The 17,523-nt window shown below is 43.8% G+C and overlaps 1 protein-coding gene across 2 annotated transcripts in view; it reads right to left on the bottom strand.

Moving 5' to 3' along the window:
- The window catches only part of POU6F2 (POU class 6 homeobox 2), a 449,402-nt gene that overhangs the window by 90,115 nt on the left and 341,764 nt on the right, over positions 1 to 17,523 (bottom strand). The window lies entirely within an intron of this gene.

Here is a 17,523-nt window from a genome sequence, read left to right on the forward strand (position 1 = left end):
TAATAAATCCACAGAATGTTTGAAAATACAGGCATAACCTGTTGAGTTAGGCGGTGTTTCTCTCTACAGGCCGCGCCTGGTACTTGGGCCACTGAGAAGGCAGAACTCAGGAGTGGCGCCTCCCGTAACATTGACAGGCCAGTCCCTTGTATACTGTCTGACACCTCATTGGACGCTTACTCCATGTTAGTTTCTAATGGGAATCATATCAAGAAGCAAACTGATCTGAGAATGCTGTGGCATTCAATTAGCCACGTTCAGTTTGTGCCACAGTCCAGGTTCTGTCTCAGGCATGAAGGACACAGGCGAGTGAGACACAGATGTGTTAAACCATCTACACGACAAGGCCTTAGCCTCTGTTTGAAATGATGCCAAGAAGAAATTTTAACTTTCCTCCACTATCTGTTCCAAAGTTTAATTCACCTGGTAGTAAAAGTGTCTTCCTGTCATTCCCAGTTTTTTAATACAGAGGTACAACTTCATTTCCTTCTGTTCTGTTCTCAGGGCTAGTCACAGAATCACAGAGCTGCACGGAACCTTCTGGCCCAACACCTCTACATGACAAGAGAACCACTAACAGGTCACTCATTCTCTGTGAGGGTACCTTGCCACCCCCCTGACAGCACATCTCACCTTTGCACAGATCTCCTACGAAGCTACATTTTATAGAGTTTGTACCCGCTGGTCCCAGTTCTACCACAGAAGGCGCTTTTATAGTTGCTAGAATACAGCAATGGACAAGGAGAGTCCCTGTGATTATGAAATTTACATTCCAGTCGTTAGAGGAAAAGACATAAGCAGATAATCCAATAAACATATAATGTGTCAGGTAGTGATACGTCCCTGAAGAAATATGAAGGAGGGTAAGCAGAGAGGTAAAGGGCAGGAGGAGCTGTACGTTCATTTTAACTATAACATCTATAAAAATAAGTAATGTAAATATGAAGCGAAGGGGTTTTGCCTCTCTGATGAGACAACAGTTAAGCGGAGACCTGGGGCAGTGAGGGAGCAGCCTAGATTCCTACTGGCAGAGTGTCCAGGCAGGGGGAACGCAGCCCAACGCCCTGGGCCTGGGAAGTGAGACAGCGAGGCAGCGCCAGCCCCACGCCTGTGTCTGCGTCTGACCACATCCACGCCTGCATCTGTGTGCACACATCGTCCTCTGCCCCACACCGCCTTGCCCTTGAAACTCCTCTCCTAATTCTTCTAGATGTTTCTTTTGACTATTACCTCTGCATTTCTAAACAGCATACTAAAGTCGTTTTTCTCGATTTGCCAGTGTTGGAGGTTAATCTATTGACTTCCAATTTGAAAGCTGAGGATTGGCTCCTCCGACCTCCCCTCACCCTCCCGACTTAGCTTCTGATTTGCTAAGCGCTTCTTCCCACGAGGGTGAAAGTCTGCTTACTGCCGAGCCTGGCCGTGCCGTAACAACACTACTGTTCTTTGAAGTTTTTGTTCTTAGCAAAGGTAATGATCGCTTTCTTTGGTTTGTTTGCTTGCTTAGTTTTCTTTGTTTCTATCCATAATTCTCCCCAAACTCATCACAAGAGTGACGAGAGCCTCAGCGCATCCAGTTGGCCACACTGTGTACGCACCTCTCCCAGTTCTGTTTTCCACGGGGCCAAACGCACCAGGTATTCTCCTGTTTCTCCTAGGCTTCCCCCACCTCCTCCAGGGACATCACTCTTGCAGTCCCCCACAATCCCGCTCCAGGATGGCCTGGATGGTTTTCCAAGCCTCTTTTTTACGGCCAGTCTTTTCAGGTGCTGCTCTATCACCTTCCAGCTGCAGGTTCTGCTACTGGAGCGTGCTATTCTGACATTTTTTCTTCTCTGGAAAATGTTCACAATGATGTGTCTGAGTTGGGTCTTTTTTACTCATTGGTTGTGCATTCAGTGGGACTTTCAATGAGTCGACGTCCTTCAAATCTGGGAAATGATCTTGAATTACCCCTTTGGTAAATTTGTCTCCATTTTTTTTCTGTTCTATCAGTTAGAAATTAGACCTTCTGGATTAATCTGCAATCGTCTCCCTGTTTTACTTATTTGTTCTTCTTCCCCCTTCTCTGTTCTTTTGTTCTGTTTTCTGAATTTCTTAGCCTTCTATTGAATTTTTTTGTTTCCTTTATAATTATTTTAAGGGTCATCTAAATGCCTTCTGAACTGTTCTCTAAATGCGCCTTGTGTACAGCACCTGTTACGTGTTTTGTGCAGTATAGCCTTCTCTCACGTCTTGAAGGATATTAATTTTTAAGTATTCATAAAGCTTTCCTCCTTCCTGTGTTGTCTCTGTTTTCTATTAACCCCCCCCCCCCATTTATTTCGGTTTCTGATTTCAGACAAAGGCATTCCCCAAATATTTAATAATTCTTTGTTGTCTTTTCATATATAAGTATGAGGCAGGGATCTGGCTATGTTGTTGGAGATCCCAAATACCAATAACTCGGTCTCTTCTCTCTGGTCAGCTGGGGAGTTTCTCCAGAGAAGAATCTGGCAATTTCCTGTCTAGGAGGTGGGTGGGGGCGGGTGGGGAGGTGGTGGGATGCCTGCATGCTTGAACACCTGTGTATAGACCTGAGTGGCCCAGCAAGGCCAGGACTCATTGCTCAGGATGTAGATTTTTCCCTAGATCCTCCTGTTATCAATAAGGCGCTCCCCACGATACAGCCAGACATTATGGCTCCAGGTCTAGAGTGTCTCTCTTTCAATTTCTCATGTATAAAGCTGCTGGAGAGAGAGTTGCCTAACTGCCTGGAGTGGAAGAAAGCTGAGGGTCTAATTGTTCATTATGTAGTCATTTCACCAGTTCCCCTCTCTTTAGTACCCCCCCTGTCCTCCCCAGTAGCTGGTGTCCCCAAACCCCAAGGCTTTTGGGGGCTCCATAATAGCCTTGCATCTCATTGTGTGCCTCTTCCAGGCCTTTGGCAGTTAGCTTGCTCAGCTCAATCAACTCCTCCATCTGCTTCTCCAAAATCTGTTGATATTGCTTGTTTGCTGTTGTCTTTTCCCCTTTGGATTTATATCACTAAAAAAATTTTCTCTTAATAAAATTTTAGTGGGATTTTGGGAGGGTGTAGAGATAAATGCATGTATGCAATCTACCCCATTTAATAGGAAGTCCTCCCATCTTTCTTTTTGAGAATTGGAAGGACCTTTATCTTTTTTAGATTTCCAGCACCTTTTCCATTTTTCACAATTCCTCAGATATTAACAACCATCTTCAGTTATTTAATCTTTCAGTTTAAAACCCCAGTTTCCAACCCATTAACCACTTTTGTGTATTGTACTTGAGTCTTACCTAACCTATCTTGATCTAATAACTTGTTTACAGTTCTGATGAGCAGGGGTTCTTAAACCCCATTGATCATTGAAATCACTGGTTCCACCCCCAGACATTCTGATTTTGTATTTCTCAGGTTGGGTGAAGGAGTTTGTATTATTGAAGAATTCCTAGGTGATTAGGATTTTTTTCTTACAGAAAATTTTAAACACATAAAGAAGACAAAATAGTGTAATTAACTCCCATGGACTTACCACCCCACTTCAATAATTATCAACTCATGGCCAATATTCTTTCATCCATACCCCACCCAACCACTTCACCCACATTACTTTTTTCTCCCATATCATTTTAGAAAAAAATCCCAGACATGCCTTCATTTTACTTGTATTTCAGTATGTGGCTTCAAAAGCTACTCTAAAAAAAAAAAAAAAGAAAGAAAATCTACATACCACGATCACATCAAAAAATAGAATAATTCTTTAATATCATCAGATATCCAGTCAATGGTTCTATTTCCAGTTGTCTCATAAATGTCATCCTTTCTCCTTTCACCTTTGGCTTTCATTGCAATCTAAATAAGGGCCCCCTGTTGGCTAATATACCCTCCGCCAGAAAAGTGAAATGGCATTAAAGACTGAGATACACAAAATGGCACATGAGAAAGTTTCCCGGAAAACCCCCACCCACAAAAATCCCCTCGCTGCCACGTCACTTTCCTGCGTGCACAATTTTGTCCGCCTATGAGAAAGTCCCAGCTCAGCTTAAACCCCACTGGCTTCCCTCCCCTTCCTTCTTAGCCAATAGGAACAGTCCAGCTCAGCCTAACTGGATATAAAAGGCCCACCCGACTCTCCCTGCTGCTGCTCCCACTTTTGAGAGGGCAGCCCGCCTGTTTATTTTGCCTGCCTAGTACACTTCAGTTGAGTCCCTGTCTCCTGGTGTGTCTTATTTTGCACTCGGGCTGGGGTTTTTCCTTTCACTCCCAGTAAGATCAGTCATCTTGCTCTGCAGGGCCAGTGCCTCCAGCTCACCTTCTCTCACTCTCTTTTTCTTGAAATTCATTTGTTGAGGAAATCTCCCCATGTGGTTTTGCTGTGTGGCCAATTCGGGAATCCCCCCTGCTCTGAAGCACCTTTGGGGTCCTAGAAGGAAGACAGCTGCTGCCATCAGGATTCTGGAGCCCCCACTGTTGCTCATGACACCTTTCGTCCCTTCCCCTCCATGTCACCTGCCAACCTTTAATAACACTGCATTTTGGCTCTAGAGAGAACACAATATATTGATAAGAGTTACTATTTCCATCTTCTTGTTAGATTAAGAAGTCATCCAAACTTCTTAGCTTTTGTTGCATCAAGTGGAGTCAAATCTGGTAAAGGAAGTTTGGATAAATGTTGGGGGTGGCAGGGTGAGCATGGGCTTGGGATAAGGTGCCGAAATGATTTTATCCTCCAGGCCAGGAGAGTTCTGAGAGTGAAGGGGGTGCTATTAATAGATACACTGGATGACAGACATGCATAGAGACTGTCCTGGGTAGAAGGAGGTGTGAGGTCACAGCCAGATGGACTGGGGCTCCCGTGCCAGCTCCACCTCTTATGAAATGCAGGCTTTGGATAAATCGCAGCTCTCCGGGTACTGGTTTCCTCCCTGCCACACGTGGTTGCCAGGCATAAACACGAACACACATACGAAACTCTGAGTGCATTGCTTGGCATGTGGTAAATGCTCAATAGTGCTTTTGTTTTTTAAACTGGGTCATTATTCTTATACTGGGAGATTCTCTGTGTGTGTCTACTCTCACAGCAGGGCCTGGGCAGCCACAATGTGTCACGTGAGAGTCCCAGGCATCCAATGGTGTGTCTGAGGTGCACTGGGGAGGGAGGTCAGCTTTCTTTTTCCGGGGATCTCGCAATCTGTTTTATAATACTTTTATACTTTGGAAAACATGATTTAACTCATAGACCAATGAGATCTATAAGATATTAAGAAGGCCTGCTCCTCTGTCTATTATGTTCTGAATATCAAGGAACACCATGTGCTGTCGCGATGGTGGGGAAGAGGAAATGGATTAATGAGAAAATGATGGTCCTTACTTTGATGTACGTTTCCTCCCAAATAAAAGAAGCTGATTTAAAGCAGTCTGCATCGAGTCCACATTTCCCAAACCCCACCAAGAAGATAGTGCAGGAAGGATGGGGCTGAAACAGTTTCTAATGAATCATAATCATGATCATAGTAAGATCTAAGGCTTTTTAGTCCTTACCATGCACCCGGCATTGATTGTTCTAAATATAACAATAAACAGGTTCTGTTTCTTTCATTAGTAATTGTTATTTCCATCAAATAATTTTGCAAGTAAATTTAAAATAGTCTCATAATAAGTACTTACATATTTGTGAAATGAATAATTGTTAAATGAGAAATCATCACTTATACCCATTATTGACCCCCCCCCCCCCCCCCCCCGGGATGTACAGAGCTGTGAGAAATAGCGCCTGTTCTTAAGGGGTTTATAACTCAAGTAAAATAATAAATGCATCCATAAAAAAGACGGAGGAAAAAGAAAAAGACGACTCGAAGAGCCCACCCTGAGCCCAGTGTGCACGGGCAGAGAGCGGGGCGGTCCCGGAGGGCTGGGCCACCGGCGCTTCGCGGGAGGAGCTGGAGGTGAAGCGATCTGGGGACCCGTGCTGGGAGGCATGTGGGTGCTCCAGGCAGGGGCACGGGTGGCACCAGAGAGGCCGGGAGTGGACCACGGGGACATCAGGCGCGGGGAGAGGCCAGGCCGCGTGCAGCCGAGCGGGGTGCAGGGCCAGGGTCCCAGCGAGGAGCCGAAGGGAGGGTGTTGAGCCTGGAGGTGAGGTGGCAAGATGTTCTTTTACGAGTGTTACTTGGCAGTGGTTTGCAAAGTGGATGGGATCAAGGAGAAAACAGAAGCAGGGAGACGTTGGGGAGGTGACGACAGCTCTGCCCCGCGATGCGGAGCTCTACAGCCCCCCGATTCGCGGGTCCCTATAGCGCCCCCGATTCGTGGGTCGCTACAGCCCCCCGATTCGTGGGTCGCTACAGCCCCCGATTCGCGGGTTGGCCGTGAACCTGGCCTCGGGCCTGCACCGCCTGGGGCCACATGCTTTCCAGGAACCTGAAGTAGCCACTGTGGGGTCTGTGCTTCCTTCCTCTCCCCTTTCACTTTCTCTTTAGAATCATCTATTCATTGTTGAGGAGACTGCTTGGTCAGCTTTTAATATATTACTTAGTCTCTCGATTTAATACGTTTGCTAAACTATTAATTCGATATGAGTTTTTAACCACATAGGTAGTGGTGTGACCTTGAATCTTGAAGTTCCCTGCAAGAGGTGGCGGTGGGTTAACTTTTTGGTTCTTTTCGAGTGTTGAGAAGGGTATTTAGTGTCTAATAATGTTGGGATGCTGATAAACCTGCTTCCTGAACTGTTACATATCTAAGAAATTTCTGCCTCCGCCTACTTGAAAAGCTGGATCTTTAGAGTAGAATTTTTCAAGTTGTTCTGACCTCATCCCATAGTAAGAAATGCATTTTACACCTCAAGCCAACACATAAATACATACAAAAGTACACATACAGACAATTATTATATATCTCTCGGTATGTGTGCATATATGTAACTATATATGTATGTTTATATGTACATCACTTAAAAGTTTCAAGAAAAAATACTATGCCTTACTATGTGTGATATGCTCTGGCACTTTCTATTCTCTTTTATTGTTTTCTTTAAAAAATGCTGGTTACAAACCACTAAACTGATTTAATAACCTTCATAATGTCATGGAAAACACCATGTTCTTCCCCACTTTGGGCACATAGTCCCACCTAATTCTTCGTAAGGATCCATAGAAAGGTCCAGAAAAGCACAGCCTCATGAGTACCAAGGCTGCCTTGTCTTCTGTGACTGCCTGTCTTCCTATTCTTTGGTTCAAAGAACCCTCATTTTTGTAATGAACCAAAATCATTCCTGGTGGGAAGGAGAGAGGGTGGGAACCTTTTCAAACTGAGGACAGAGGGTCTACACATCCAGTCCAATGAAGAATAGATGGGATTTGGGCAACCCATCATATGGTCGAAAAGAAAGATTTCATTGCTCCAAAGGCATCTGATAACTACTGACTGGGAAGGAGACCCTCTTTGTTCCTTTCCAATAAGCTCTGTTTTAAGATGATTTCCTCCAGGAAAGGCTGAGTTCTCTTTGTCTAGTTCCCTGATAAAGCAGAAATGGTTGGAGAGAAGTCCTACGTTGCTCCTAAATTCTAACTTCTGAGAATTCCCAATTGAATGTCTAGACTGGGGTATGCCATAGGGTCCCCTTCCTTGTATCTCTGATGAAGAGATAAATTTTGTAAACACAGTCTCAGATTCAGGGATATATAATGAAAAAGATCTAGACTCTGAATTGTTCTCTTAAAATAATAGTGTCCTCTACCTCATGGTGTTCACGTGAAAATTGGCATGCCAGGACTACGCCCGTGGTGGAAAATCAGATCTTACAGCCTTTATTTCTTCTACTCTCGTGATACTTTAGATTCTTTCAATCCATGCCCTACTTGTAGAGCTGGGTTGGCAAGGAGATTTTTCTAAAGGTTTTTTTTCCCATTGCTCAGAGCCAAAGGTTTTGTCCTCTGACCTTCTGATTCCCATTCTGCATCTAATCAATGTCAGGTCACCACAAGTAAAACTAAAAGAAGGTTAAGTGGAAAAACCGAAAGCACAAAGCCAAACATGCACAGGCCCAAGCCCAGCGGGCTGAGTTTTCAAAGCCCACCGTTTTGAAACAGTACAAAAGCACAATCGCTTGGATAAGAGAATATTTCTTGTTTCCCCCTCCCTGCCCCCCTCCCCCATTTGTTTGGTGCCTGATTTGTTTCTAGTTGCAGCAGGGAGGTCAGAGCAAGCCAGGAAAATGAATGGAATCAGCCACCTGCCGGCCGCCTGGAGCGAGCGGGTGTTATGGATCAGCGTAAAGCAGCTTCCTTTCCCGGCCTGGGCCGATGTAACTCACTGGAGTGGCAAATTACATCAGACCTACAGCTGTAACCCGACATTATGATTAATTTGATCAGTAATTTCTCCTGTTTTTCATTTTAATCGGTGTGACTATTCTGCTGTGGCAGGTCTTTCAGATCTAATTAAGATAAATTTCCAAGTAAAAGACTTGGCAGACTTTCCGAGTCAAATCCAGGCACCAAGTGTGAAGACCTGCGGACTCAGTCAATCACCTTCAGGGAGGGCCAGCCTGGCGCTCGCGATCAGCCATTCACACTTAAGCAAATTCGTAATCTCCAGCACTGCTTAGTCATTCTCTCAAAACGTCCAGGCAGGAAAGGAGAGAAAGAAAAGCCCCAGACAATGTCATTCTTTCCCATGTGCTTACACTCCACCGATTTGCCCAAACTACATGGATAACCCCATAAGTGGGCACTTCACAGAAGCCCCGAGTTGGCGTTTCTAAAAAAGATTTTAAATGAACAAGTGCATACGTATATTGTAAACAAACACATATATGTATACATGAATACTGAATACACATGCACATAACTAGGAAGATTTACAGTCTACATATGTAATACAGTCCAGCCCTTTCATGCAAGTACCAGAAGGTTCCTTGAGTACAGCTTTGCTGCTCAAAGTGTGGGCTGAGGACCAGCAGCACCTGGGAGGTGGCTAGAAATGCAGAATCCGGGGCTCCCTTCCACAGCCACTGAACTAGAGGTTACATTTATCAAGGTTGCAAGGGGTTTTGTATGCAAACACAAGTTTGAGAAGCCCTAGTGGAGACCAGGTGACCCAACAGCGAGCAGCAGTGGCCATCCAATAAGTTCTCAATCAGTCACAGTTCTTATTTTGAGAGGATGTTAAAGATCATAAAAGACTTATTTATTTCTCCTATTATATTTAAGTGTCAGATGTGAAGCACCAGGTGTGATATTTTTCTGCAGCTATCAGGCTAATAATAACCCAGCCTTAGGGTTTGGAAAAGGCTCAGGTGATTCACAAAGTGCACATAGGGTTGTTTTCATTCCCTGACAGGGTGGGAATCCCGGGAGGGGCAGGGCAGAAGTGAGGCTGGCTCATCCTTTTTGGAGATGAAGACTTAGTCTTCCTATTTCATAAAAGTCAAGTCAGCGCCAACTCATGCAACCAGCACTTAGGTTAAAAGGCATTTTGTATAAACAAAGGGTAGGAATTTGCTCTTTAGAAATGAATACTTTTGAGCGTCTTATAAGACCATGAATAGTCCTCAACCCGGATGCGCACTGGGACATCCTGGGGAGTTTAAAGAATGCTGGTAGCCACACTTCACCCATTCTGATTCAATTAGAATCTCTGGGTGGGCCCCAGGCATTGGTGTCTTTGAAACACTCCTCAGGTGATCCCAGTGTACAGCCAACCTTGAGGACCACTGTTGCAGGGTTTGGAAATTTTTTCCTGAGAAAGAAAACAAAGGACTTGGACAAAAGAGCAGCCGGAGTGCGGCCTCAGCCATTTGAAGAGGGTGTGGCTCGGGTGAGGCCAGAAGACAGAAGGTCCGCCGTCAGCCAGGTAAGGAAGGCCCCAGTGGCCCCAAACACATTTGCTATATTTAGGTCTTCTTTTCTGGTATGAAGACACCCACTTGGAAGGAGGCTCACTGGCAACACAGTCGGTATGTAGGTTGTGCCTTGAAGATGCTTAAAATGGATTCGGTGTGACTGTCACATGCAGGGAGCTTGGAAAACACCCCCACCTTGGCTTTCTGCCTTTAATAACTTTCTGCCTTGTCCAGGTTGGTTCCAAGGACTGTTTGGCTTTATCCTTAAATTGGTCAGATCCCCTCCATGGAGTGCAGAGTACTGGAGGTGGGGACTGCTCTAAGGAACGTTATTTTTCAGAAACTTAGAAAGACAAGATTATTTTCACTCTAATTAAAAAAGTAGAAGTTTCCAAGCCAACCAGACTCCAGAGAGCTTTGCTCAGGAAAGTGAGAGGGCTTCTTTTATGTCTTCTCCCTTTAAACGTTGCTTCATTCTCTTTAAATGCCATATTTGCAACCCCAGAATACAAGGACTGAGCTCAACTCTGCAGAGAGCAGTAAATGTCTGGAAGAATGTGGAGTCCACTGAGAAAAAGAAGGGGATCCCTAACTTTACTGCTTTTTCTTTTTTTTTTTTTTTAATTTTATTTTTATTTATTTATTTATTTATTTTTTTAAATTTTATTTTGTCGATATACATTGTAGCTGATTAATGCTCCCCATCACCAAAACCTCCCTCCCTTCTCCCTCCCCCCCTCCCCCCCAACAATGTCCTTTCTGTTTGTTTGTTGTATCAACTTCAAATAATTGTGGTTGTTATATCTTCTTCCCCCCCCCCCCCGGTTTGTGTGTGTATGTGTGTATGTGTGTGTGTGAATTTATATATTAATTTTTAGCTCCCTTACTTTACTGCTTTTTCATGAGAGTTAAATATGTCCTGGTGTAGAAGTGAAGTGGTGGTGCCAGGGTGACTCCTGTCAAATGACAGTTCAGACAAACTAGGTTGGAGAGGCAGCACTGAGTGGAGCCCTCCTGGGCCTGCAGCCACAGCCGCTAGTTCCAAGGACAGAGCTGTGGCGTCCACTGCCCAGCAGCTGGTGCCCTTTCCAGGGGACAGTCACCCCGAGGAGCACCCGCACCTTTGCCATGGGGCTCCTCCTCTGCTTGAAAGAAGAACCTCTGGAGCTGGTCTTCCCAGCACGGGGCCTTCCTCTGCGTCCACTCAGAACTCGCAGGGCTCGGTACTGGTACTGGCGTTCTAAGCTGCCATGCCCAATCCAGTTCTTACAGTGAAGGACGAAAGAGAAGGATGAAGCACCAGTTGCTCCGAGAGCCCACGCTTTAGAGCAGAAGTGGGAAAAGAGCAGACAGGAGGCTTCCGACTGGCACGATGCCCTCAGACTCGGCCTTCTGACCGCCTCGGACTCTACCCCCGCTCGCCATCCAGATTTCAGACTAACTTGACCTGTTGTTTGGAATCCAAACCCTCTTAAAACAATGAGGTTGTCAGGGAACTGGGGGGTCTCCAAGCGCTGGAAATTCCTGTCAGAAGACCAGGAGGGTGAGGGTGCATCTCGCCCAGTGCTGCTGATTCCAGGGATCTGCCAGGGCCACGGGGGCAGGGCACCCTGGCTGGGCGTGTGACCCGGAGGACGGATGAGCAGTGAGGAAGAGGAGGGGAAAGGAGAACTGTCTGCTGAGAAGGTCTCCTATGCCCGCTGCGCTGGAGCTGCCCAGCCAGACTGTCACCAAATGACTGCTCGTTCCCGACTATAAGACCATCCTTGGGTTCGGCTTCCTTGCTCTTGCTTTTCATGTATTAAGTGACACAACTGAGTCCCAAAGAGATTAGGTGACTTGCCCAAGGTCCTGAAGCTAGTTCATGGCAGAACTGGTATCATCAAGGTGATTCACTTTGTAAATTTCAAAACCCACCACAAATATTTGCCACATATTATCAGGCGTGTTTCTCGAGTACTGCATATGTGATGTGGGTTATAGTGTTGTACATATATAGTTCTTTCTTTCCATAGGATTCAAACCACATTATTTGTGTTCTTTTATAAATAGAATTTGTAGCTGGAAAGGACCTAAAGCTCATCATGATTCTTCTTTACACATGCACTAAAAACCACAACTTTGGGAATTTGGGAGGAAGAAAGAATTTTTTTTTTTTTTTTTTTTTTTTTTGGCAGCTGGCTGGCACAGGAATCGAACCCTGGACCAGGCGGTGTGTGGCTCCAGGCTTTGCTGAGCTCACTGCAGACAGGCCATGGATCTGCCCACTGTTGCAACCAGAGTGGTTTCCTTGAGAAGTTATAACTCTCCATGTTCAAATGCTGCAAGAATCTCCCCCCCCCCCGCCCCCCGCTTTGAGTCTGGCTCTCTTCCCGTGTATTGCTACTTGACGCGAGCTTCCGCAGTCACTGGTGTGAACATGCTGCCTGCTTTGTTAAACCCCTTTCCACATGATTTGACTAATCTACAGAGCAGTACCAGGAATCGTACATCTAGACAATGACAAAGAAGCACTGCAGTATGTAAGTATATTCTTGGTAAACTAATTTTTTCCCCTGCCACTCTCAAAGCAATATAAACTTTGTAGTTCCTCCTGGATCTCAAATGCTTGTAATAAATTCTTTGAAATGTCAGTAATGTTGAACTGAGGGTTTTTTAAAGGAGATTTTCTTTCTCTCATAAAAGGAAAAATTGTCCCCTGCAGAGTATGTGAGTAAATATATTTTGTTAATTTTATTCAGTGCTTAATACAGTTGGGTAAAGGGATTCCCTTTTCCCACCCGATCTCTTGCTGAATGAGTGAATCATGAACGAAGCCCTCAATTTTCTGGATGGTAGTATAAACAGGAACAAATTCATACTCTTTTATACCTTTAGGCTAATCAACATTTGCTTAAGAAATTTATAGCACACAAAGCATTTTCATCAGTGTGTTTCATTTAATCTTCACGATGACTCTCTGAGTTTGGATGGATTTTTCCATCCGTAATAATGAAGTTTTCTTTGGTTCTTTAGTCCAAGAGGAGGTCTTGCCCACCCCATGTGGACTCTTCCAGCTTCAAAAAGTCCTCACGGCTTAGATTGCTCTGGAAGAATGTTGTCTACATAGTAACACTTTTATCATTTTCTCCAAACTTAATTAATTTCCTAAAATCATAAATTAGTTAAGTAAAAAATGTCAGCCGAAAGAGTTATTTGATTGTCACAACATTTCAATTCAATCAAAAATGATCGGTGTGTTAGTCCCATGCAATGGGGAAGATGGATTTCCACCTGCTCCCTGCCCCAATCCATGATCCAACACGCACATGTTTTTGTACTGTGCAAAATTTGGTACAATTTTCAAGTTCACCTACAAAGTGGGATTCAAGAACTGGCTGAAATGTACTGTGGACAGAATGCCATTGACCTTAGAGAATGTTTCTTAACTAAACCACTTACACAGCTGGTAGCAAAGGGGGAGGAAGGAGGTTGGCAAAGGAGGCCTCGCCTCGGACACACAGCTTAAGGGCGGGCCCCAGAACACAGCGATCAAGATGAATAACATCTTAATGCAACACTTTCAAAATAAAAATGGATGCCAAAAATTTATGATCAACCAAATGTTAGTGTTCCTGAGTTTTCCTTTTGCCTCAGACTCCAGTATGGCTCAATACTGTTACTGATCCTGCATTTAAAATTTTGAAACTTTGAAGATCATGGATTTTGGGTATTTGCTTTGATTTTTGAAAATATTTCATTAAAAGATTATCTATCTTGATCTGCTGCATTTTGGGGTGCATGCTTAAACTCTGCATCTGTGATGAGTACCTCATCACCCCACCTTAGTGTCAGTCCTGGCTAGGAGAATTCTACACAGAGACTCAGCCCTGTGTGGGTGTAGAGATGTCTGAGTTCTATTAGAATTTACAGTGACCACAGAAGGGCGTTATATAAATAAGCCTGTGTAGGTCACTCAACACTACACAGTTTTAGGGGTTTGTAACATAAAACTCCAAATATAACTGAAAGAATTCTATAGACAGTATCTAATTTTTCCCCCTCCCTTTATAGATGAAAAGACTTGGACCTTCAGAGCCTTGACTAATATCACGTTAAATTCATCAAGACTAATTGCTGGGGGGAGGGGTTTGCCCAAAGACACTGGATCTTTTCTACAGAGAGGGACCCATGATTGGAGACCATTTGCTTTAAAGAGGATGAAAGTCAGTTAGGTTTAACTACTTCTCAAGGGTTGTTTAAAAAGTGATAATGTACCACCCTCTTCTATCCTATGTGCACTTTGAAGCTCCGTACTAAGTTTGCCAATGGGAAAACATCCCAAATGAGAGGCTCAGAAGGCGGTGCCTGCTGCGCAGCAGAGGTGGAATTCCAACACGGTTTGCTCCACCGTGCCCACGTGATAACTAGACCTTTACATTTGCAAATGCATGTGGTTGAGAATACATTTTACACTATTTCTCATACAACTTCACCTCTGAAGAGGTGACCACGCCCCTCCCCCTCGTTCCTCATACAAGCATAGACAGCTTTCTCTCTCTCGTTTCCACTGATCTCTCTCCCCCACTGCTATTTATTAAAATGTACAATACAACAAGAAAAGATTATCCTGCTTCCTGACGTGCAAGATGATACACAGGAGGCCAAGGTTAAATGCAGCACTTGGTTTCTTAAGCTTCTCTAATGTACAGGTGTGGAAAGCAATCTGGGACCAGAGCTCATAGTGGTAACTCTCTGAGGATAAAAACTTGACTTTAATTTGGACTCTCTGGCTAAGGTAAAATCCGCTCCTGCTATCATTATCCCACTTATGTTTGTCCCCTACTTTCTTTCCACTCTGCCACCCAGCTGAGTGGGAAGAAATTAACTTGACCTTGAAGAATACTCAGAGAATCTTCAGGACCAACAGGTTTTCAATAGCCAATAAAATTCCAGAGGCCTACCAACATTTAGATCGTAGGCTCGTAGGCCTGGAAAAGACCTTAGAAATGATTTAGACTACACATTTAACAGATGAGGAAAATGAAGTCCAGAGAGCTACAGTGACTTATCCAAAGTCGTGAGTTACCTGGAGGCAGGACCAGAGCGAGCATGAGAACTCAAACCGTCAAGCGACCCTCTTCCCCCGACACCACGACTGGGCTCCAGCTATGCCTGGTCCATCTCCAGACCACTCAGGAGGGAGTCTGCGCACATTAGGGCTTTTAAAGGATGTTTGGCATTTCCCTAGTGCAACTTCTAAGGAACCTTCTCAAGAAAAGCCATCTCAAGGGTCATAGAAAGGAGGCTGTTATTTCACCATTCTCTGCTTATGGGGTCTTTATCCAGCTCAGAATTTATATATTGAAATTAAAATTGTATTTTTTTTTTTTTTTAAACCCAGGATTGATTAGCTCATGTCTTTCCCCCCCAAAGCTTGCTTCCATTCAGGTTTCTGATCTGTGCCTGCCCAACACTCTATACAGTATTTCCAGTTTTAGATTCTGCTGCAGACGGTGTCCAGTGGGTCAGAACCAAAATAAGGAGTATGACCCGATATCCATCCTGAACTCACAGGCTAAAGTTAGTTCCCGAGTGCGTTTTGTTTGTCCACACACAGTTTTTATGAACTCACATTTGGGTTTTACACCCGAGCCTACTCTCGTTATTCCCACTGACTGCCCGGCCCTGAAGACCTTGGTGCTGGCATTCCTGTTTAAAACTTCTCTCCTCATGCCTCCCGGGAAAGAATACAGTTGTGAGTGGGAGGGTCTTAAGTGTGGGGCTAGCCGGTCAGCTCAGCTGGTTGGAGTGCAGCCTTGTAACACCAAGCTCATGGGTTTGGGTCCCCAGACTGGCCAGCCACCACCAACAAAAAAAAATCAATGGAGAATCTAAAACTGACTTCCAGGGGGTGCCAGCCCTCCTATAACCTGAGTGATCAAAATTAATAAACAAAATTATTCCCCTACCTGGGCTTCTCTGAAGGGATGGTAAGTTTAGACTCCTATCTGTCTTGAAACAACAACCAGGTTTTGTAAATGCGATCCATATCAGGGAATTGAGTGAAAGAGTTAAATAAAATTATACTGCAATATTACAGAAAACCTGATAAGAGCTATTTGGAGAATTTTTGTCTAGTGTTACTACCCACTAGCACCAGCCATTTTTTTTTTCATCTTAAGACATGACCTCACCAAAATATACCTAAACAACTGACTTTCATTTATTTTTTTGGTGAAGACATGACAGCCTCTGTACAGTTTTAGAAACAATTGTTATCCTTCCAAGTTTGTTTTGCTTTTTAAGCAAAAAATCTTCTGATTTACTGGCTTTCCCTGCAATCTACATGGCTAAACAATCTACACAGTTCTAAACTACTATCTCTCAGACAGATTTTTGAGTAATGTAAAAAGATAAAGCCCAAATGAAAATAACAAATTGTAGAATGGAATTTAAGCTGTCATATATGAATTTAGTTGATCTTTATTCCCATAATAATCTTCAAACCAAAATACTTTATAAAGATCTTTACCTTTGAGAGATATATCTTTGCAGTTTCTTTTAAGTAGTTTTCTTTTTAAAAAGTTCAAACATTCCATGTTCCACAAACTCAAAATCCCTGTAACTAGTATAGAAAAAATTTTTTTTTACCATGAAATTCTCCATTTCCTTTACATGTGCCTGTAGTAAAGGAAAAAAAGTCCTTTTATTCTTACTGACATAGATTTATTTAAAATTAGTTCTATATCTACTCAGTAATGTTTTAAAAATTTATAACAAGTCACTCCTTTGGTGGCCATGCATAGGATCCACAGAAGTTAGGGTAGTATTTACTCTATATTTAAATACACTCTAAATATATTTTTTAAGTTTGTAAGTTGATATAGTTTGGATATGTTGTTCCCCAAAGCTCATGTTGAAATTTGATCCCCAGTGTGGCAGTTTGGGGATGTGTTTGGGTCACAGGGGTGGATCCCTCATGAATGGATTAATGCTCTCCCTTGGGTGGGGGTCCTGAGTGAGTTCTCGCTCTATTAGTTCCCACGAGAGCTGGTTGTTAAATGGAGCCTGGCATCTCTCTCCCCTCTCTCTTGTTTCTTCTCACCATGTGATCTCCTTGCATCTCATGGCTGCCTGCCGTTTTCCACCATGAGCAGAAGCAGCCTGTGGCCCACGCCAGATGCAGCTGTCCCAGAATCAGGAGCCAAAGAAGCTTCTTTTCTTTATAAGTTACCTAGTCTCAGGTATTCTATTAAAGCAACACAAAAATGGACTGATACGTAAGTTAAAACCCCAACAGTGAAAAATCAGAATATCCCCTCAGGGTTATAAAGAAAGAAATGTGGCTCTGAGCCTTCATTTGTTCCCCAAACAAAACAAAATAGCCCCTGGATTTCCATAGGAAACTGTTAGAAGAACTTCTGGAAATTCTCCTAAGAGAATTTATTTCCATGAGTTTGAGTGGTCACCTCATCTAAAGTCCTGTCAACATTCTTTCAACTGGGCTCGTCTACTCTGTGATTCCACTGGCCAATAGAGATTTATAAGATGCTGGCAGTGTTCAGGGAAGGCTGACATTCACAAAGCTCAAAGCTTTCACTTAACAAGGAGGAATATTGGACTATATGCAACAACTGGGAGCAGAGCTAAGTAATTACATCCCTCAAGGCAGGGTGATTTTTTTTTTTTTTTT

Source organism: Cynocephalus volans, chromosome 11 (genome assembly GCF_027409185.1).
Source record: "Cynocephalus volans isolate mCynVol1 chromosome 11, mCynVol1.pri, whole genome shotgun sequence".
Taxonomy (NCBI): Eukaryota; Metazoa; Chordata; class Mammalia; order Dermoptera; family Cynocephalidae; genus Cynocephalus; species Cynocephalus volans.